Source organism: Prionailurus bengalensis, chromosome D2, assembly GCF_016509475.1.
Source record: "Prionailurus bengalensis isolate Pbe53 chromosome D2, Fcat_Pben_1.1_paternal_pri, whole genome shotgun sequence".
Taxonomy (NCBI): Eukaryota; Metazoa; Chordata; class Mammalia; order Carnivora; family Felidae; genus Prionailurus; species Prionailurus bengalensis.
This window is the reverse complement of record NC_057351.1, coordinates 14,635,599-14,658,771: the sequence shown is the minus strand read 5'-3', so window position 1 is coordinate 14,658,771 and position 23,173 is coordinate 14,635,599.

The following is a 23,173-nucleotide window of genomic DNA, read 5'->3' as shown; positions in this document are numbered from 1 at the left end:
AATCTGAATCCGCCTTCACTATGGGCCCCAGAGTGATCCCCTGAGCCCCCCTCTACACCCCCCCCCCCTCGGCCTTGGTGGTGGCGGTAGAGGGGGGAATGGTGATTCCCCAGTCTCTTCTCCAAGGAGCCGGACCGGTAGACTCCGTTTGAGTCGTCCTCACTGTGCCAAGGGCGCAGACGGGGGGTGGGGGGGGGTGGGGGGGGTCCTCTCTGCACCAAGTCCCCTGACCCTGTGCTTGGCTAGGATTCAAAGTCCCGCCCTGTGCGCTCTGGCACTGGGGAAGCGCCTCTCAGTGCTGCGATATGCGGTCCCGGCTGGCTGGCTTTGTGTGTGCCACTGCCGCACTTCAGGGAGGACTGCCTTCTCCTCCTGGGGACTGAGCCACCGCCCTCGCCACGAGTCCCCGCGGGGGCGGAAGCGGGCAGGCTTTGTCTTTTCCCACAGCTCTCCTGGGAGACGGCGGCCTTTTCCTCCTGCAGACTGAGCCCTCGGCCCAGCCACTGCGCCCGGGGGTGGGGGACGCAGGCAGGTTCTGTGCTATGGCGCAGCCCTCCAGGGAGGGAGCCGCTTTCTCCAGCAGCGGACTGAGCCTCTGACCTACAACCTCACCCAGGCTTGGCTCCCCTCCTCCCCAGGTGTGCGAATAGGGAGCCGGCCCCAGTCCGAAGAAAGCCCCTCAGAGATCGGATCTTTGATCCACTTCTAAAGCTCAACATTTTTATTCTCCCCCTCCGTGTTTTATGTTTTTGGTGTTACATTTTATATCATTGTGTATCTACTAATTGTTGTAATTATAGTTATTTTTACTACTTTAACCTTCATAACTAGCTTTATAAGTGATCAGTCTGCTACCTTTACTATATATTTACTTTTCCAGTGAGATTTATTCTTTCATATGTTTTGTTATTACTAATTAGTGCCCGTCTCAGCTTCAAGAAGTCCATTTAACATTCCTTGTAACACTGGTTTAAAGGTGATGAACCCCTTTAGCTTTTGTTTGTCTGGAGAACTCTCTCTCTCCTTCAATTCAAAACGATAACTTTGCCAGTCAGTGTGTTTTGGGTTGGAAGATTTTTTTTTCTTTCATCACTTTGACTATATCATGCCACTCTGTAAGGTCTCTGCTGAAAAATCTGCTGATGGTCTTGTGGGGGTTCCCTCGTACATAACAGGTTGTTTTTCTGTTACTGCTTTTAATATTCTCTTTTAGTCTTTGCCTTTTGACATATTTGGGGTTTCTGAAATGTTTTATTCATTTTTTGAGAGAGAAAGAAAGAGAGAGACAGAATGTGAGCAGGGGAGGGGAAGAGAGAGAGGGAGACACAGAATCCAAAGCAGGCTCCAGGCTCCGAGCCATCAGCACAGACCCTATGTGGGGCTCGAACTCACAGTGAGATCATGACCTGAGCCAAAGTCGGACACACACCCTGACTGAGCCACCCAGGCACCCCTTCACCTTTTTTTAAAAATATAATTTATTGTCAAATTGGTTTCCATACAACACCCAGTGCTCATCCCAACAAGTGCCCTCCTCAATGCCCGTCACTCACTCTCTCCTCTCTCCCCACCCCCATTAACCCTCAGTTTATTCTCAGTATCTAAGAGTCTCTTATGGTTTGCCTCCCTCCCTCTCTGTAACTTTTTTACCCCTTCCCCTTCCCCATGGTCTTCTGTTGAGTTTCTCAGGATCCACATAAGAGTGAAAAACATATGGTATCTGTCTTTCTCTGTGTGACTTACTTCACTTAGCATAACACTCTCCAATTCCATCCACGTTGCTGCAAAAGGCCAGATTTCATTCTTTCTCATTGCCAAGTAGTATTCCATTGTGTATATAAACCACAACTTCTTTATCCATTTGTCACTTTACCTTTTGACATCTTAATTATAATGTATCTTGGTGTGGGTCTCTTTAGTTTAATCTCTTGTGGAACTGTCCGTGCTTCCTGGATCTGGATGTCTGTTTTCTCTCCCAGGTTAGGGACATTTTTAGTTATTTATTTCCTCAAACAAGATTTCTATTCCTTTCTCTTTCTCCTTCTGGGACCCCTATGATACAAATATTAGTCTGTTTGATGTTGTAGTATATGCCACTTAGGCTATCTTAGCTTTTTCATTTTTTTTTTTCTTTTTGCTACTGTGATGGGGTGAGTTTCACTGATTCGTCTTTGACTTGACTGATCTTTTCTTCTGCATCATCTTGTCTGCTGTTGAAGCCCTCTGGTGTATTTTTCACTCATCTCTGTGACTTGTATTTGGTATCTTCTTACGTTTTCCTGCTCTTTGTTGGAGTTCTCACTGTGTATATCCGTTCTTCTCTCCAGTTTGGTGAGCATTGTTATGACCATTACTTTGAACTCCTTATCAGATAAATTACTTATCTCTGTTTCATTAAAGTTTTTTCCTGAGACTTTATCTTGTCCTTTTATTTGGCAAATATTCCTCTGGTTTTTCATCTTGGTTGACTCTCTATTTGGTTTCTATACAGTAGATAAAATAGCCGCCTCTCCCAGTCTTAAAGGAGTTAAACCTTGTCATTCAACCCTGCCCCAGCTTTTTGTTGCCTCTCAAACCTTTGTACTTGTCCAGGCAGTCAAAGATGTGCCAAGACCTGTCAGTGTTTCTAAGGGGAGGGTCTCAGCACCTAGATTCAGACTGATTGGAAGCCAGACCCTCAGGCGGCAGCTTTTCAAAATAAGCTTATGCAAGCATAAGCCCCACGGGCCAAGCAATCCGGTAGTATCCCCTGGGCAGCAGTTGCAAAACTCAGGGCTCCAGATGGTTACAAGCTCTCTCCTGGGAGATGAGCTGGAGCAAGGTGGAGGAAGGGTGCCAAGATGGCACCACAGCGTGTGTTCCTTGAGAGCAGCCCCGTAGTCCACTAGGTGTGTGCCAGATCCGAAGTCTGCCCCTCCGGCCAAAGCTCTAGGACAAGCAAAGACGTCTCCTTCACAGAATGAGTGAGGGGTGTGCCTCAGCCTGCTGTCCTCGCAGTGCTGAGGGGGTGGCAGCCTGCCACAAGCGGAAGCCCCACTGGCCAGCAGAGCCAGGCAATCTAGACTTGTCCTCTGGCAGCAGCTGCAAAAACCAGGGCACCAGACAAGGGTATGAGCTCCTTTCTGAGTGACAGCAATTATTACTGGTTATCCGGAACCGGGAATGCAAAGTTCCCCTTGCCTCCCGAGCTAGGCAACCAAGAGGTTCCCCTGGGCTGCAGCCACAAAAATCTGGGGACGAGCCACATGTGAAAGCTCCCTTCCCGGAAGTACTGGAGCCCTGGAGCATGACACTGGGGGAGCTCCAGGATAGCCCACTGGTGCCCCTCCAGGAGAGTGTTCCGGGAGAGACGTGTGTGCTGTTAGATGCCCTCCCCTCAGGACGGTGTTTTCATAGAAGCAAGTGAGCTTCCCTCACTTTAAGTGTGGCTGTCATCTCTCTGACCTGGGCCTTGGGGCGGGGGGCATCCCAGTATGCAGGTTCTTTAAGAGTCATCTCCCAGGTCACTACAGTACTGTGGGTCTTAGGATGTGAGTCCTGCTGGTTTTCAAAGTTAGGTGTTTGGGGGCTCGTTTCTCAGGTGCAGTTCCTAAAAGTTGACCTTCCCAGTATGGGGTTCAAACCTTTCACTCCCCAGGGAGAAGTTCCAGGTTCTGAATTTTCTCCCAGCTGTGGGTCACCATGTTAGAGGTGGGATTTATGGTAAGATTGTGTCCCAGCCTCTCCTACTCACTTCATTGTGGTTTTCTTCTCATTGCCCAACGTGTAGTCATCTCTCAGCTAGCCTTTAGGGTTTTTTTGAAGAGGAAATTGTTCCATCTATGTAGCATAGACTCAGTGTATCAATGGGATGAAATCCTCGGTGTATCAGGGTTTTCCTGTGTCTCCCTTTTGAACTGGAACCCCAACAAATGCACTCTCAAGTTTATCTGGAAAGCAAAATGTCCAGAATATTCTATCCAGTATCGAAGTTGATGAGCAAAGTTGGAAGACGGACATTACTAGGTCTCAAGTCTTCCTATACAGCTGTGGTGATTGACATAGTGTGTGTTGGTGAAAGAATAGACAAGTGGATCAGTGGAACAGAATAGCAAGCCCAGAAATAGACCCACATGAATATAACCAACTGGTCTTTGGCAGAGAAGCACAGCTTGGGTGAAGAAAGGATAGTCTTTTTTAACAAATGATGCTGGACCAGCTAGACATCCCTATGCAAAAAAAAGTGAATCTAGACCCAGACCTTACACCTTTCCCTGAAATTAATTCAAAGCGGATCACAGACTTAAAGGTAAAATGCAAACCCACATAGCTCCTAGAAGATAACATAGGAGAAAATCTCAGTGACTTTGGGCTTGGTGATGACTTTTGAGCTACGATGACAAAAGCACAATTCATGAAAGGAATCATGGATAATCTGGACTTCACTGAAATTAAAAACTTCTTACAGGTCTTCTCAGAGACTTCACCTTGGAAGATAGCTCGGCAGTTTCTTACCAAACTAAAGACACTCCTTCCTGACATGCAGTCCGGCAGTTGTGCTCCTTGTATTCACTCAAGGGAGACGAAAACTTAGGGGCATGCAAACACAAGCACACAAATGCTTATAGTAGCTGGACTCATAATTGTCAAAACTTAGAAGCAACGAAGGCGCCCTTCAGCAGGTGAATGAATACATAAACTGTGCTTCAGACAGTGGAATAATATTTGGCACTAAAAAGAAATGAGCTGTCAAGCCATGAAAGGACACGGAGGAACCTTAGATGCATATTACTGAGTGAAAGAAACCAATCTGAAAAGGTTACATACTGTGTGATCCCAACTATATGACATTCTGGAAAAGGCAAAACTAGGGAGACAGTAAAAAGATCAGTGGTTGCCAGGGCCTCTGAGTGGGGAGGAGGAAGGGATAAATTGGTGAATCACAGAGGATTTTTAGGGCGGTGAAACTATTCTGCATAATACTGTAATGGTGAACCTATGTTATATGTTTATCCAGACCAGTAGAATGTAAAACATCTAGATTGAACCCTAATATAAAGTATGGACTTTAGTTAAGAATAATGTTTTTGGGCATCTCAGTAGCTCAGTCGGTTGGTTGAGTATCCAACTCTTGATCTCAGCTCAGGTCATAATCTCATGGTTTGTGGGTTCAAGCCCTTCATTGGGCTCAGCGTGAAGCCTGCTTGGGATTCTCTCTTTTTCTCTCTCTCTGCCCCTCCCCCAATTGTGCATGCTCTCTGTGTCTCTCTGTCAATTAATAAACTTAAAAAAAAAAAAAGAATGTGTCAATATTGGTTCATCATTTGTAACAAATGTACCACACCAATTGAAGATATTAATAATAGGAGAGACTTGGAGAGGGCACAGGAGGCAGTGGGGAGCCCTGTGTACTTTACAGTGAGTCATTCTGGAAGCCTAAAACTTCTCAAAAAAAAAAAAAAGGCCAAGGAAAAGAGAGATTGGTGTCCAGCTAGGCCTTATATATATGGTTATACCTTTCATTCAGTCTTTGACTTAGTTATATGTATTTTCAATAGGCATAGTCTTCCTCACTGAAATCAGTCACCACTGCCTTGTTTACTGATTCCATTGGCACTCCCAATAAAATGAATACAGTGAACCATTAGAGATAATTTTTTGTGTTCTGTTAGGCATGGAGTAACCCCTGTGTACCTGCTCTTATGTGTTTTCTTACAATCACTGCAAAGTCCCTTCCCAGGTGTCCAAAAAAGGCATTTGGTCTCTAGGATGGTGTTTCTGAACTTTCTGGTCTTCTAGTTAAGGTGAGAAAATGTGAATGTTACCATTCTTTCTGCTGTGGGGTCTTAAGCGTGACAGTGGGTCCCCATAGCAGAGAGTCTGATTGGAACGTGCTAACGCACAATCCTGTTTGAGTCAATTTCCCAAGAAAAGGATTAGTTTCTAAATGGAGAAATAGAGAGTTAATATTGGAAATAGAGTTAATAATTGATTATGCCTACGTGAGGAAGCCTCCATAAAATCCCAAATGTACAGGGTTCCGGAAGCTTCCAGGCTGGCAGACATATCCATACCTGGAGGATGACGCATCCCAATTCCATGGGGACAGAAGCTCCTGTAGTTGGGACTCTCCCAGACCTCGTCCTATGTTATCTCTTTACCAGGCTGTTCATCTGGAACCTTTATCAAATCCTTTAATAAACTGGTAAATGTAAAAAAAAAAAAAAAGAAAGAAACTTTCTGTCTTCCTGTTTAAAAGCTGATGTGATCTTTTTATGTGTCTATGGCTATTTTTAATTCTTACTAATAAATGAATACCTAACTTTCTTTTCTCCTCTGCCTATTGAAGATCTTTCATTACAGACCATTCCAGACTAGAAATTACTAGATCTTGCAACTGGTAAAGGGTGGAGATTTTTTAAATAATGTTTCTTTCAAGAGATGAGACTTAGGTTTTTGGTTTTCATTTGGTTTCATTTGTGTGTTTGTTTTTACCTTTGCCTCCCTACCCTTAGAGCTGGAGATAATAGATTGAGAATTTTCCATTTCGTAATAGAGATGTACATTGGAGGAAATTGGTATCTAAATTGGTGAAGCAAGAGGTCAGTGGGCAAGATTCTACGCAACAATTGTACTGTTTTCCCATTGGTGCAAATAGAAATATCAAGAAAAATCTTAAAAATATCATTACTCTTTAAAATTCCCAAACGTATCTCCTGGCTAACGGTGACGTTTGGGAATTTAAACGTAAATATCATTACTAAAGGGCAACGCATAATAGAGAAAATACAAGAGGAGTCCAATGTTACAGAGGAATAAACACAGCTGTAGAGTGCATCTCATAGAAGGTTCTGTTGAACTTACTTCTGTTCTGTCAGATCTGGGGACTTAAGGCATGATGTTTTGTTCTTAGTTGTGTTACGTGCAAAAGATGTGATCAGTACAGTTGTTGTTTTTTTTTTTTTAAGTTTATTTATTTTTGAGAAAGGCAGAAACAGTGCGAGAGGGGAGAGGGGCAGAGAGAGAGGGAGAGAGCAAGGATCCCAGGCTGGCTCTGTGCTGCCTTGCCAGATGCAGGGCTTGAACTTAGAAAACCACAAGATCATGACCTGAGGTGAAACCAAGAGTCAGACGCTTAACCAACTGAGCCACCCAGGCACCTTGATCAGTACGGTTCTTGAATGAGAGCCTTGTTCATGCTTCCATTGTATCCTCTGAAGCCCCTGGCAGAACACATGTAGACAAACTCTGGATTGACTGAAACCATCCATCCAGTCTTAAAGCCAAGCCTTGATTATCTGCTTCAAAGGGGAGAACACAGCTGTGAAGCTGAGAGAGCTGGTAGGTAATGAAAGGTGTTTCTCTCTTCTTGTTTTCTTCATCCTTCTTAAGGAATCTCCCACCTGTCCTTCAAAATTCATTTCAACTGTCGCCTTCTCTCTGAAACCTTCCCATGTCCCCAGGTAAAGAATTGGCCTCACACTTCTCTTTGCAGATGCAACTCTGTTCCAACACTCTTGCTATCACACTGAAATTATTTGTGTTCAACCGTGTCCCCCTTTTAAAGGCAAGTTGTTCATCTTTATGGCCCTTGTAGTAGCTCTGGCTTGGCAGGCGTGGAATCTCACTGGACGTCTTAAATCAATGCATAAAATAGTGCAGATGATTATTCGGGCCAGGAAACAGATTTCATCCTCATATGACTATGCCTCCAGCCCTACTCATGTTTCCTAATCACAGTCAAGTATCCGGTATGCCTTCCTGAGAGACTGTGGATTTTTCACTGAGAGTCTGTCAGCACTGCTGAAAAATGTCAGCAAAGAACAGACAACAGCAATACAATAACCACAAAACTCAGTAACGACAAAAAACAGCAGTGACCGAAATGTTGAGTGAATGACCGCCTAATAACAGATCAATAGTGTTTTCTTTATGGAAGCAGATGAAGATCTATTTATTTAAACAGTCAAATAATGTCTCATAATCCTGAGTGATCTTGGGTTCTGCAGGATTCCCCAGACTGTGTGTAAATGACTCATTGCAATGTAACTGTCTCCTGCACCCACTTACTGTGGGCAACCCTTCTCTTAAAGTCCCACGAGGCACTGCTTCAGGTCTTGAAATGCCCCTTGCTGATGTCCACACAGGCAGAGCCCCTGAGAACTGGTGACCGGCTGCACTGCTGTGGGGGCCGTTTGTGGAGGCAACACTGACTCACTGGCCAAGGGCTGTCCTCTGAGGCCACCAGTGGCCACCTCCCGCACTGTCAAGGCCAGGCCACACCCTGCCACCTGCAGGGAGCTGCACACAAGTGGAGAGTGTTTCCTGCCCTGCGTGCACCATCCCACCTTTGTCCCCTGGAGCACCCCATGGAGACTCTTGTGCTCCCCTCTTGCCGCGGGGGTCATGAAATAGTTTGTGGGGCAAGCTGGTGAGCAGCGAGGAGAGAGGAGATCTGGCTCCTTTCCAGGTCTCACCTCTGCCAAAGGAACTCACGTACCACCCTCCCCTTGGCAAGACTTCTAACACCAACAATCCGAAAATGTCTTTTGGCCACTGTCCTGTCTGGATTGCAGTGTAGTCTCCCAAGGACCTCTGTGACGAACAGAAGGCTTGGTCTGGCCTTACGTTGGAATACATGGATTTAGTACTTGTAGATATGGTAACCTGAACACAAGCAGCAGACAGTCTTGGCCATGGTGTGGCGCCCAGAAGGAGCACAAAACAGACCCGAGAAGACCACTGAGAACCAATCTCTACCTAAGATTGCTCCCTCAGGAGTGAAGAGAGTGTCTGCACATCACCCGCTGGGACTTCTAGAAAATCCACTTTAGACAGTTCTCCCTCTCCCCAGTTCTCCTCAGGAAAGTGGCTGTCTCCAGAGTTTCTCATCACTCTGTGGCTGGAGCAGACTGTCACCCGGCCTAGAGCTGGCTCTCTCAACAGGCTCGTGTGCTTTGGTAGCAGCAAATTTAGGGGCACTGAAGTCCTCTTCTGAAAAAAACAAAAACCAAAAAACTTGGTAAAATGATACCTCTCTTAAAAATCACTAACCTGTTTCCAGAAACCCCACCACTGAGACTGAAAGCTATACAGTTTTTTTTTAATCCCAAATTTCAACAACACCAAGTATGGCACATTCCATTACCATCTGAGATACCCAGACGGTTTTCACATATAACAAATGCAAATTAACACACAATTGCCTACTAAGCCTGCATAGGTGTCCTGGGCAAAGCACACTGTGGAAAGTTCCAGGGGGAGCTGTGAGTGTCATTCCGTGGTTCCAGGGGCTACCCTTCTGCCCGAGGAAAAAAATGGGGTCTTCACAGAGTTCTTTCCTCATGGGTACAATCTGCCACTAGATGTTGCTTGTCATCGAAACCATGCCTGGTACAAGGATATATCCATTGTCCCAAGTCCCAGGTGGTGCTGAGTTGCTTACTAAACACATTCCCTGAGTTTTAGGTCCACTGAGGCACCAGGGGCTCAGTGCTCAGGTATTTGATATCACCTCCATCACCTGGAACCAAATCAGAGGCATCATGTATGATCCAAACTAGAAGGTGGGGGTGGGATTAGGGGTGGGAGGAAGAAGAAGGAAGAAGGAAAGAGGGGGCAGGGGAGGCACGGATCAGGGCTGGGAAACACTCTTATTACCCATCCACTAGGTCCTTATTTGTCACAACTCTGCCTTCAGCAGGCTGAGTCACATGTATGGTACTTCCCCGGCCAGTTCTGGTCCCGCTGTGGTTATGTTATTTGGTCTTGTTTTCTGAACATAGGCATTGCCATCTGTATCTAAATCAGTTCTGCCAGTGTCTAGGATTCACACGGCTCTTGGAGAGGCTTACATTTTAAAAATAACTCCCAGATAGAAACTGCTCCCTCCGTGACGTGCTGCAAGGCACGTCTAATGTTCCACACAGGTTCTGACCCTGCGTCACCACTGGGGCACCTCGGTGGTGATCTCAGCCAGGATACAGGGCAATCAAACACCTCTCCCCTTCTTGGAAAGTATCCAAGGCCGGTAGAATTGTGCCTCCCGAGATTTGGGTCAAACCTGTAAACGTGTGAGGAATCTTCTTAGTCTTTCCCAGGAAGTGACAGATTCGTGCAAAGGTTTGGTTTCCGTGTGATATTTGCAGTGTCTTTTTCACAGCGTCTTTTCCCCAAAACTGTAACTCTGGACTCACAGTATTGGCTCTGCATCTTTCTACTTTGAGTGGGATTCTGGGGCTTATCACAGATTATGTTTGTCACACCCCCAAGCCCCTCCAAGCAGCGGTCCGGCACCTGGGCAGTTGGGAGATTACTCTCTGGACTCAGTTCTAGGTTGGGATCCAAGCCACGGTGTGGTTAGGTACTCGGGACCCAGCTCCGAGCTGCCAGTCTACCAAACCGTAGGCCCCTTTGCTCCTGCCTTGAAGGCAGCCTCCGCATGGAACAGGACGCGGGAGACACGACACCTAACACCTGACAGGCACTGCCGAACAACGTCGGTCTTTCTGGAAGGTTTCTTGGGGACGTGTAGAGAGCATGACGGTGAGGTGGGGATTTCCACCATAGGGCACATGAGAGACTTCTGTCTTCTCTTCCCACAAAGTATCACTTGTCATGAGAGCTGTCCCTAGTTCCTCTGCCCTCTGCCCCTGGAAATTCCCTTGTCACTTTCACTGCTTGCTCGCTGTCCTCCTACGTTAATCAAGCTTCTCTCAGCCCTTCCACGCCCTTCAAAATTGTTGGTGTCCTTTGCTCCAGGAATCTGTGTTGATGACCTTTTCCTGCGCCGGCCCAGCCTTCTACATTTTCTCCACCTCTAGCGCTGTCAGAGAGGACAAGACATGAGCGGAGAGTCTCCTCTGGAAGACTCGTTAGGGGAGTGAGGATGAGGCCCCTGATGGTCAGCATTTCTGTCCCTGTCACGCAGTTGAACTGCACTTCTGGGGCCTAGTTGAGGGCTTGTCATGAGCTTTTCTTTCCTACGGGCTGCTCAGTGTCTCTTGCTCTGGGTGGCTGATGGGAAGTAACATTTCTGCCCCAGATTGGCGAAAGAAACCTGGTGCACTTAGCAGCCCTCAGCTTGCCCTCTGCCTGGAGAGTTTCCGACAGGTAAAGGATGCAATCAGCGTGTCAGATGCACTCTGGAAACTCCCGCCTTCCTGCTTTCCAGAGGGATGTGCGTGGGATGGAGGCGTCAGAAACCACGCTCCTTGAGAAGTGGAACTGAACATGTCACACGGGAGCAGACAACAGTGTTGACAGTCCTGAGGCCAGAGCCCGGGTGAGAAATGTGCGAACGTGGAGTCCCGCGTATCAGTTCATGCAGCCGGGGTGCTGGAGGAACCCGTTTCACAAGGGCCCTCTGGGACCCATTCGGGACATCTCTGTGGAGGTATGCTTTGATCAGTATTTCAAGGAAACAATAATGTGTTTTGAAAGAAAGAGATAGAAATTGGGTTTCAGGGGTAGCTGCACCCCGCTCCCCCCCCCCCACCTGAATGCTTGATGTAAAATCTCAGCACCTCACAGAACGACTGACATGCAGTTGGGTGTGTGTGTGGGGGGGTGATCACCAAGGGAAGTGATTAGTACCTGGGATTCCACGTGGCGAGCTGAGTGTTCACACCTCCTCCTGGAGCTGATCGAGTCTTGTGAGGGACACGACCGCCAGGTTCAGGGACACAGGAAGAGACGTTCCGGGAGGGGCTTTGGATAACTGTGCCAATGCCAAGCAAGCTTCTAGATTAAACATGCTACCTGTTTATTTTCCCTCGGAGGGATACAGACCCTTCCTTGCCCTAGTGTGTAACTACTGGATTCTTCATTTTCTGGATTTCAAGGCAAGAATTTTAACAAGGAGTGATAGTGGAGATGTCAGCCTGAGAGACAGAAGTGACGGAAAGCTTGACCAGGGTGGTGGGGTCGGGTGAGGTTTGGAGGAGGGAGCGGAGGGAGGTAGGTAAGAAAGACTGAATGGCCCATTTAGGAACCCAGTACTACAGGCTGCTTACAATTTCCTCCTGGTTCCTTCTAGAGTATTAGTGTTCGCACCATAGGAGTACAACTACTACTTTATTTTTATTTATTTATTTATTTATTTATTTATTTATTTATTTATTTATTTATTTATTTATTTTATGTATATATATATATAAAATTTATTGACCAATTGGTTTCCATACAACACCCAGTGCTCATCCCAAAAGGTGACCTCCTCAATACCCATCACCCACCCTCCCCTCCCTCCCATCAACCCTCAGTTTGTTCTCAGTTTTTAACAGTCTCTTATGCTTTCACTCTCTCCTATTCTGACCTCTTTTTTTTTTCCTTCCCCTCCCCCATGGATTCCTGTTAAGTTTCTCAGGATCCACATAAGAGTGAAACCATATGGTATCTGTCTTTCTCTGTATGGCTTATTTCACTTAGCATCACACTCTCCAGTTCCATCCACGTTGCTACAAAAGGCCATATTTCATTTTTTCTCATTGCCACGTAATATTCCATTGTGTATATAAACCACAATTTCTTTATCCATTCATCAGTTGATGGACATTTAGGCTCTTTCCATAATTTGGCTATTGTTGAGAGTGCTGCTGTGAACATTGGGGTACAAGTGCCCCTATGCATCAGTACTCCTGTATCCCTTGGATAAATTCCTAGCAGTGCTATTGCTGGGTCATAGGGTAGGTCTATTTTTAATTTTCTGAGGAACCTCCACACTGCTTTCCAGAGCGGCTGCACCAATTTGCATTCCCACCAACAGTGCAAGAGGGTTCCCGTTTCTCCACATCCTCTCCAGCATCTATAGTCTCCTGATTTGTTCATTTTGGCCACTCTGACTGGCGTGAGGTGATACCTGAGTGTGGTTTTGATTTGTATTTCCCTGATAAGGAGCGACGCTGAACATCTTTTCATGTGCCTGTTGGCCATCTGGATGTCTTCTTTAGAGAAGTGTCTATTCATGTTTTCTGCCCTTTTCTTCACTGGGTTATTTGTTTTTCGGGTGTGGAGTTTAGTGAGCTCTTTATAGATTTTAGATACTAGCCCTTTGTCTGATATGTCATTTGCAAATATCTTTTCCCATTCCGTTGGTTGCCTTTTAGTTTTGTTGGTTGTTTCCTTTGCTGTGCAGAAGCTTTTTATCTTCATAAGGTCCCAGTAATTCACTTTTGCTTTTAATTCCCTTGCCTTTGGGGATGTGTCAAGTAAGAGATGGCTACGGCTGAGGTCCGAGAGGTCTTTTCCTGCTTTCTCCTCTAAGGTTTTGATGGTTTCCTGTCTCACATTTAGGTCCTTTATCCATTTTGAGTTTATTTTTGTGAATGGTGTGAGAAAGTGGTCTAGTTTCAACCTTCTGCATGTTGCTGTCCAGTTCTCCCAGCACCATTTGTTAAAGAGGCTGTCTTTTTTCCATTGGATGTTCTTTCCTGCTTTGTCAAAGATGACTTGGCCATACGTTTGTGGGTCTAGTTCTGGGGTTTCTATTCTATTCCATTGGTCTATGTGTCTGTTTTTGTGCCACAACTACTACTTTATTAAGAGAATAAGAATAGATTGCTGATGTAGATGATGTTTGTCGGCCGTTGCTTTCTTTGCCATATTCTAATTATCTCGACTATTTCAAGTGCTGATAAGGTGATTGATGATATTCGCATCTCATCGCATGTAATAATTTTAGATGCAATTATAAAGTATCATGGGATTGCCCATACGTAAGGAAGAAGGAAAATAATGAATGCATTGCTGGTTGTTAGAGTCTGTGTGTGCGTGTGTGTGTGTGTGTGTGTGTGTGTATCTCGAAAATGCACACAGTAGTCAGCTGATGTGTGGCCAGTTTTCAAGGAGAAAGGTTATTGCTGTGGTTACAGACTGGTCAGCAACTCATTTTTCCTTTTCTTTCTACTTCCTGATTTCCTTGTTTTCATAGGGAACACAACGCTTTCCCTTCAGGGTGATATCCCCCTCCTTACCGCATCCTTTACACCACATAGAGGAAACATACATCCACGCCTGTATCTGTGTCTCGTACCTGTAACTACACCCTCACTTCAGCCGTGACTATGTCTGTTCTTGCTGCCGTGGCTCACAATAAAAACTGTGTTTTCAAAGATGGGAACTCTACTTTTATCTTCTCAGATTCCTAAATTAATCATCTTGCCCACCTCACCTCTTTCAAACAACCTTGGATATCGATTGTTCATTCTTTTTTTTCTTAATTTTTTTTTAAAGTTTATTTATTTTTGAGACAGAAAGAGACAGAGCATGAACGGGGGAGGGGCAGAGAGAGAGGGAGACACAGAATCGGAAGCAGGCTCCAGGCTCTGGGCCATCATCAGCCCAGAGCCTGACGCGGGGCTCGAACTCACGGACCGTGAGATCGTGACCTGAGCTGAAGTCGGACGCTTAACCGACTGAGCCACCCAGGCGCCCCTCGATTGTTCATTCTTGAGAGCGTGCCCAGCAAAGTACTAAGAGGGCAAGATCTGGAGACAAGAGCTTGAGGCCGGGGATTAAAGCCAGTGAGTCTGAACGGCAGTGTGGCAATAAATGAAGACCCACTGAGCGAGAAAAGCAAAGGCTGTTATGCAGACCTTACAACAGCCACGGGGTCAGCCACCGTCACCTGCATTTCGGTAGAGACTCAAAGATAGCAGAGGAGTGGGAAAGCTGTGTGGTGCACAAAATGGAAGTTTCCAGGTCTGCCCTGAATGGACGCTGTCATCCTGGGGTGGCTGGAGGTGGGCTAAGCCTTAGAGGGACATCCTACGTGACTGGTTAGGACTGCATATTTGGCTTTCTCTGGTTGGCCCTGAATTGGAAGCAGGAACAAAAGTTAAGGAAGCTGTCAGTTATTAACGTATTGGCCATTTGGGGCTGTTACAGGCCTTACCTGGGCCCCTGGATTGTTACTAGAGATAGCAGCCTGACTTCCTAAGTCTGACTACTAGCAGGCGGGCTTCCTAGCCTGTTCTTTGTACATAGGGGTCGGTTTCCTGAACGGGTCCCTGCAGGTAGTGGGTCAGAGTTTTATCTTGTACGCACGGTCTAGTCACTGTCCATTTATACATCCAGTCTCTCGGCAGTGCTGCAAGGCACCAGAGCTAGAGCTTGGCTGTAAAGCCAACAGCAGGGAGAGCTGAAAGTTCTGAAGGCACAGAGACTCAGTCTGGATCATTTGCCAGTTCACATCACCTTGTGTGTCCGCAACCAGAGCACCGTTGGGGCTTGAGTATTGGGGTCAAGGCCTCCCACGGCCTCTCCCGTCCTAGACGTTTACTGGCGATGCTAGGCAGGGGCTGCTGTCTCTGAGCCCCACCCCCATGCCGTGGGCCTGGGCACCTTCTGAATCACTGCGGTGGCAGCAGAAAGGGAGCACTCCCCTCCCTTGGGCTGTAATTGTTCTGTAATTTATTCAGAAAGAGGGCACCGTGTACTCACAGTGCCAGACCACAGCGTCTAGAAAATATCTGCAGACTGCGAGCGTGTTAAACGTGACTGCCAACCTTCCTGTCCATCTGAATGAGGTTGGCCTGACAGTCCAACTCCCTGAAAATGAGACAGTGAGCTGGGAAGGCCGTTTTTCTTCTTCTTTTCTTGTTATGATGTGGCCTAAGTCTTCTCCCTTCCACATCAAACTCTAGGGTTCCAAGCCTTTGAATAATAAAAGCAAAGATCCTTTTGGCATTAGAGATGGAGAGTGTGATCAGATGGCCAATTAAAGAGCAGTTGTGAAGGAGCTGACTAAAGGCCTCTGGAAGAGGCACCTGGTGGCTCAGTCGGTTGAGCGTCTGACTTCAGCTCAGGCCATCATCTCACCGTTCATGGGTTCGACCTCCGCGTTGGGCTCTGTGCTGACAGCTCAGAGCCTGGAGCCTGCTTCGGATTCTGTGTCTCCCTCTTTCTCTGCCCCTCCCCTGCTCACACTCATTCTCTCTCTCTCAAAAATAAATAAACATTAAAGAAATTTTTTTAAATAAAGGCTCATTTTATAGATGACTGAACAGAAAACGAAGTGAAGAGATGATCAAGTTGAAAACCCATCTTAAATTTCATTGCCCCCAGGAAATTTGTCGCACAGCCCTGGTCTGAGTGGTATTCCCTGGTTACACCATCCCCAACCCCTGGTTTCTGTACCTCATGTGAAAGGACTTGCCTGGTGAATGGTGATGATATCCCTGCCACTCTCCTCCCTTACTCTGTAAGCAGCTTGGAGGCAGGGACGACCTTGTACCTCTGCATCCCCAGCACCTGTCGCTGGACCTGCCCAGAGCAAGGGCTTGCAAGGGAACGTTGGCCGTTTGGGAATATTAGCGAGAATGTTCCTAGTATCACCATTTCTGTGTCCCTTTCCTTTAATGATTAGGCAAAGTTTTTTAAAAAAAAAATTTAGCCTACCATGCATGAACCATTCATAAAACGTTACCAAATGATATAATATTATCTCATCCCTGTGAGGCATTTGGGTCTGAGCACAAGATCAGGCTATGCTGATAGATTCAGGTAAACAGAATTTGTGCCCAGTGAAGTTTCTACCTGAAGGAGCAGTTGTGAAGTAGTGAGATGTTTGGATGGCGTGGGTGACAGGGAGAGTTTCTAGCACAGCCATCATGGCAGCATCTGAGGGAAGAGCGAACAAAGGTTATGGAACTTGGGGGATCAGGACAACCTTGAACATGTTGAATTGGGAGTGCCCATCAGACATCTAAGTGGGGCTCAGGAGAAAGGTTCTCACTGAAAATATGGATTTGGGGGTCAGCAGCACAGGAATGTAGTTGAAATCTCAGAATGAATGCTTCTGTCCAGGTGCAGTGATTGGTAGTAGAAAGACTAAGGCCATGCCCTGGGAAACATACACATAACAGACAAGAAAAGAAAATGGCCACGAGTACAGAGAAGTATCTAGAAAAGTGGGAGGAGGTAAGGGTAGGAGCCAGGAGACAGAATGTTTGGAGATTGTACAGGAAGAGTCTTGGAGTCATGATTCTAAGAATCTCGGAGGTCAACCCTGACCTTTATGAAAAGCTACTTATATAGGTAGTTGGTTTTTGTGGGAAAGAGAAGTGAATGTCTTCCAGTTTTAAGCCAGAGGACCTTTCCAAAAGCCCAGCAGACTCAACAACATAGATGACAGTTTTTAGATAGACAAATACAAGTTTTCTTTGCGTGCGAAATAATAATAAAAAATAATAGCAATCACCTGTACTTCCAAGGTAAATGCCAGTGAAATAAAATCCTGTCTCTTTTTCAGAACAGAGACCATTGTACAAAATAACCAGAACCATTTCTATAAACATAAGATTGGCCCAGCTGTTTTGTAAGATCCTACTGGCTCATGACACCCGCAGTGCCTATAAAACTCGTGTTTCCTCAGTTCAGCTCAGAGACTGAGTGATGTTTGTATGGGAGCATCACTTTGTATGGGAAGAAGGCTCACCTAGAATAAAGCCTGTCGACTCATTGTTTCCTGTTCTGTTACAAGATAGCCATGTAGGAGACAGGTGGCAGATGGCCCTGGTGGAGGCACAAGTCTCCTGTGTCAGGAGGCAAGGAAGGAAAGTATGGAGGAGGGCGCAGGTAGGTAGGTAGTTCGAAGTTCAGGGATTCTTTTCTTGAGAGCTTCCATTTTCTCTGACGTAGAAGGGGAGGTAATCTGCTGAGTGAGAATGGGAAGGAATGCCTGAGGAGAATCTCCAGGCTTTGAATTTTTTGTTTTGTTTTGTTTGTTTTGGTGGGGGACAGGAGGAAAAGTTTACCAGGGAATACGGGATCTCTAGGTGGTTGATTTGGAGTGGGACCACTTTAGACATACCTTTTTAAATCAGAGCTATTCTTTTTCCTTTCATCTGAACGATCTGAATTTTATCTCCTATTTTTGCAAACAATAGTCACGTGTGTTTCCGTTTAAGACTAGCGCTTCTGCCAAGGCAGCTGTGGCTTAGAGGAGTGGCTTCTTTCTGATGGTTCAGGTTGCTTTTCTTTTTTATTTATTTACTATTTTTTTAAATGTACATCCAAGTTAGTTAGTGCAATGATGATTTCAGGAGTAGATTCCAGTGATTTATCCCCTGTGTATAACACCTAGTCCTCATCCCAAGTGTCCTCCTAAATGCCCCTTACCCGTTTAGCCCATCCCCCTACCCACAACCCCTCTGGCAACCCTCAGTTTGTTCTCTATATTTAAGAGTCTCTTATGTTTTGTCCCCCCTCCCTGTTTTTATTTTGTTTTTGCTTCCCTTCCCTTATGTTCATCTGTGTTGTATCTTAAATTCCACATGAGTGAAGTCATATGACATTTGTCTTTCTCAGACTGACTTATTTTACCTCGCATAATACATTCTAACTCCATCCATGTCATTGCAAGTGGCACGATTTCATTCTTTTTGATAGCTGAGTAATACTCCATTGTGTGTGTGTGTGTGTGTGTGTGTGTGCGCAACACATCTTTATCCATTCATCTGTTGATGGACATTTTGGCTCTTTCCATACTTTGGCTATTGTCAATAGCACTGCTATGAACATTGGGGTGCATGTGCCCCTTCAAATCTGTATTTTTGTATCCTTTAGGTAAATACCTAATAGTGCAATTGCTAGATCATAGGGTAGTTCTGTTTTTAATTTTTTGAGGAACCTCCATACTGTTCTCCAGAGTGGCTGCACCAGTTTGCATTCCACCAGCAGTGCAAAAGAGATACTCTTTCTCCGCATCCTCACCAACATCTGTTGTTGCCTGAGTTGTTAATTTTAGCCATTCTGACAGGTGTGAAGTGGTATTTCATTGTGGTTTTGATTTGTATTTCCCTGATGATGAGTGACGTTGAACATTTTTTTCATGTGTCTGTTAGCCATTTGGATGTCTTCTTTGGAGAAATGTCTATTCATGTCTTTTGCCCATTTCTTTACTGGATTATTTGGTTTTTTGGGTGTTGAGTTTGATAAGTTCTTTATAGATTTGGGATACTAACCCTTTATCTGATATGACATTGCAAGTATCTTCTCCCATTCCATTGGTTGCCTTTTAGTTTTGCTGATTGTTTCCTTCACTGTGCAGAAGCTATTTATCTTGATGAGGTTCATTTTTGCTTTTGTTTCCCTTGCCTCCGGAGATGTGTTGAGTAAGAAGTTGCTGCAGCCGAGGTCAAAGAGGTTTTTGCCTGCTTTCTCCTCTAGGATTTTGATGGCTTCCCATCTTACGTTTAGTTCTTTCATACATTTTGAGTTTATTTTTGTGTCAGTTATAAACAAGTGGCCCAGGTTCGTTCTTCTGCATGTCGCTGTCCAGTTTTCCCAGCACCATTTGCTGAAGAGACTATCTTTATTCCATTGGATATTCTTTCCTGCTTTGTCAAAGATTAGTTGGCCATATGTTTGTGGTCCATTTCTCGGTTCTTTATTCTGTTCTGATTTAAGTGTCTGTTTTTGTGCCAGTACCATACTTTCTTGATGATTATAGCTTTTATAATATATCTCAAAGTCTGGGATTGTGACGCCTCAAGCTTTGGTTTTCTTTTTCAGGATTGCTTTGGCTATTCAGGGTCTTTTCTGGTTCCATACAAATTTTAGGATTGTTTATTCTAGCTCTGTGAAGAATGCTGGTGTTATTTTAATAAGGATTGCATTGAATATGTAGATTGGGTAGTATTGACATTTTAACAATATTTGTTATTCCAATCCATGAGCATGGGATGTTTTCCATTTTTAATTTCTTTCATAAGCTTTCTATAGTTTTCAGTGTATAGATTTTTTTACCTCTTTGGTTAGGTTTATTCCTAAGTATTTTATGGTTTTTGGTACAATTGTAAATGAGATCGATTCCTTGATTTCTCTTTCCTATTCATTATTGGTATAGAGAAATGCAACCGATTTCTGTGCATTGATTTTATATCCTGCAACTTTGCTGAATTCATGGATCAGTTCTAGCAGTTTTTTGGTGGAATCTTTTGGGTTTTCTATATAGAGTATCATGTTGTTGCCAAGAATGATAGTTTGACTTCCTCCTTGCCAATTTGGATGCCTTTTATTCCTTTGTGTTGTCTGATTGCTGAAGCAAAGACTTCCAGCACTATGTTAAATAACAGTGGTGAGAGTGGGCATCCCAGTCATGTTCCTGGCTGTAGGGGAAAAGCTCTCAGTTTTCTCCTATCGAGGATGATATTAATGATGGGTCTTTTGTACATGACTTTTATGATCTTGAGGTATGATCCTTTTACTCCTATTTTCTTGAGGGTTTTTATAAAGAAAGGATGCTGTATTTTGTCAAATGCTTTCTCTGCATCTATTGAGAGGATCATGTGGTTCTTGTCTTTCTTTTATTAATGTGATGTATCACATTGATTGATTTGCAGATTTGAACCAGCTGTGCACATGATGCTTTTCTTATTTTGAGCACCTGCCCAGACACATGGGTAGTCCATCATGCTGCACAGCCTGGTGCCTCTCCTCTTGCAAGAACTCCCAAGAGATCATATCTCAATGATAGCACATACTGTCTGTACCCACAAGCAATATGGCAGTTTCCTCCATCTTTAGGGGCCATCATTGACTGCCATGATTTCCCTTCCCTGTAGGCCAGTGTGTGGCACTACAAATGAACCATGAATGCCTCAAGAGAATTCCATTCTTATCATTTGCTAACCCAAGAACCTGTGTCACTTCACCTTGATTCCTTTCTCAAAGGTGCTCAATATTTCTGTGGCCTCACAGACTGCTCTGTTGGCTTCCATCTGGAATCTCACCACTGATGTCTGTTGTTGCCTGATCCTTTGTGGCGCAGGAGACCATTTAAGTGTGAGAAGTCTTGTCCATGAGGCCACACTTCCCTTTTTATTGTAAGGATTCTTTGTAGAGCTCAGGCATTCCCAGGCATTATTGCTTGAATTAAAATAAATACTTATCACCTGTTTTTCACCTTGTAGAGTCCACTATCCCCAAAAGCAGAGAATATCACCAGATCACCAGAAGACATAATCCAGCCCTCTTCAATACTACCCATCCTATTAGCTATTGACTAGGAGCTGATGACTTTGGCGTACTATATAGATTTTAGCTTGGTGCCTTCATTTTAGGGCTGCGCAGAAGAAACAGGGACATTCTTACTTCCTACATTCTACATCTAGCTTTCAATGACTGCCAGGGACGTCACCTTCATTGATCTCCAGGTTTCTCCTTCTCCAATTACGGAGTGAGGCATTCTGTGCAAATTTGGCACATAGGCAATAACAACAGCCATTAAGAACTAAATGCTTAAATATTTATGTATATAGTCTGTTTGTTCATTCATTAAACATGTTTTGAGCCTCCTTTGACATTTCAGCAAGAAGAAGGTGAGTGAAATGTGGTCTGTCCCTGAAAGGGGGAGATGCCATCTTGACATTATACCATTTGGCAGAAGCCAGGGTAGCAAGCCATCCTTTGATTTAGAGTGACAGGACAGCATCACAGTGTAGGGGTGTGGGGACTGAACTTGACCATGAAGAATTAAGAACAATTAAGAGAAAAAAGGTCTGGGGAAGACCATGGGGATTGGACAGTGTGCAGGGAGGCACAGGAGTGGAGCATCAGGAGCTGAGTTGGGGAGGCTGTGTGGGGTTACATTGTTTAGTGGTTTGAAGTTCATGGTAAGGAGTTTGGTATTTTGTGTAAGCAAATGAGTACCACTTAAATATTTTTAAAGCATAAAGCTATAAAATTAGACTTGTATTGACAATGTTGTGGTTCTTTTATATTTTACTGGTGTTGTTTATGTACTTGCGTGCTGTCCGCGTTGATCTTACATCAGTTAGCAGTGGAAGCTAGATATGCGTGACTTGATTTCTACAAGGCTTAGTAAAGTGTCAAACACTGATCTTTGGTTTATTGTTTGATGATTACTCCTGGAACTAGATGATCCTTCAGGTTCCTTTCAGCTCAGAAATTCTGTAAATCTAAAACATTAACTGTTCATTACTATATTAGGGTTCTTCAGAACCAATAGAAGAGAGAGAGAGAGAGATGAGATGAGATGGAGAGATAGATAAAAAAATTTATTTTAAAGAATTGGCTCATGGGATTGTAGAAGATAACATGTCCAAAATCTGCAGAGTAATCCAGCAGGCTGGAGACAAAAGAAAAAAAAAAGAAAGAAAAGAAAAAAAAAAAAAAAAAAAAAGAGAGAGAGAGAGAGAGAGAGAGAGAGAGAGAGAGAGATGCTGCTGCAGCTCAAGTCCAAAAGCTGTCAGCTGGCAGAATTACTTCTTGCTCAGGGAGGTGAGTCTTTTCTATTTAAACCTTCAACTGATTAGGTGAGACCCACACACATTATGGAGGACAATCTGCCTTACTCAGCCTCTCCATCTAAATGTTAATATCATCCCAAAACACCCTCCCAGAAACACCCAGAATAATATTTGACCAAATATCTTGGCACCGTGGCCCAGCCAAATTGACATATAAAATCAGCTATTGTAACTACCTGAGTGTGAAGGTAACAAGGCAATGATGCTATGTGGATTTCATTTTATATAAAAAATAAAATACATATGTTTTGAGATTTAACCAGAGGTTTTTGGTGGCACGTTGTTCATTTCTGTTTAATATTGTAGGTGAATGAAATATATAGTTGTGGGTACATTTCTGTTGACTTCTTCCACCGTGCTGCACTCAGAGAGCACAGAACGATGCTGATAGAATGTATGTATGATCTGAATGATGATGATAACAGTGTTGTCCTTGCCATTTTGAAAATTGTTCAAAGAACAGGCAATATCAACGGTGAATGCAGAGAACTTTCACTTTAAAAATGACAGGTAGGGGCGCCTGGGTGGCTCAGTCGGTTGAGCGTCCGACTTTAGCTCAGGTCATGATCTCACAGCTCGTGAATTCAAGCCCCGCGTCGGGCTCTGTGCTGAGAGCTCGGAGCCTGGAGCCTGCTTCAGATTCCGTGTCTCCCTCTCTCTCTGCCCCTAACCCACTCGCATTCTGTCTCTGTCTCTCTCAAAAATAAGTAAACATTAAAAATAAATAAGTAAATAAAAATGACATGTAACTGGTGAGCTCTTTGCAGCCTCTCATAAACACACTAAAATGCTTATAATAATTGAGAAAGAGAACGTTTATCTCAATCGTGAAGTTTAACACCTATAGTCAAGCTGTTGCCATTATGTTTGATGCAGAAATGAATGTATCCTTAAAAAGTATGAATTAGCAAAACTAACTC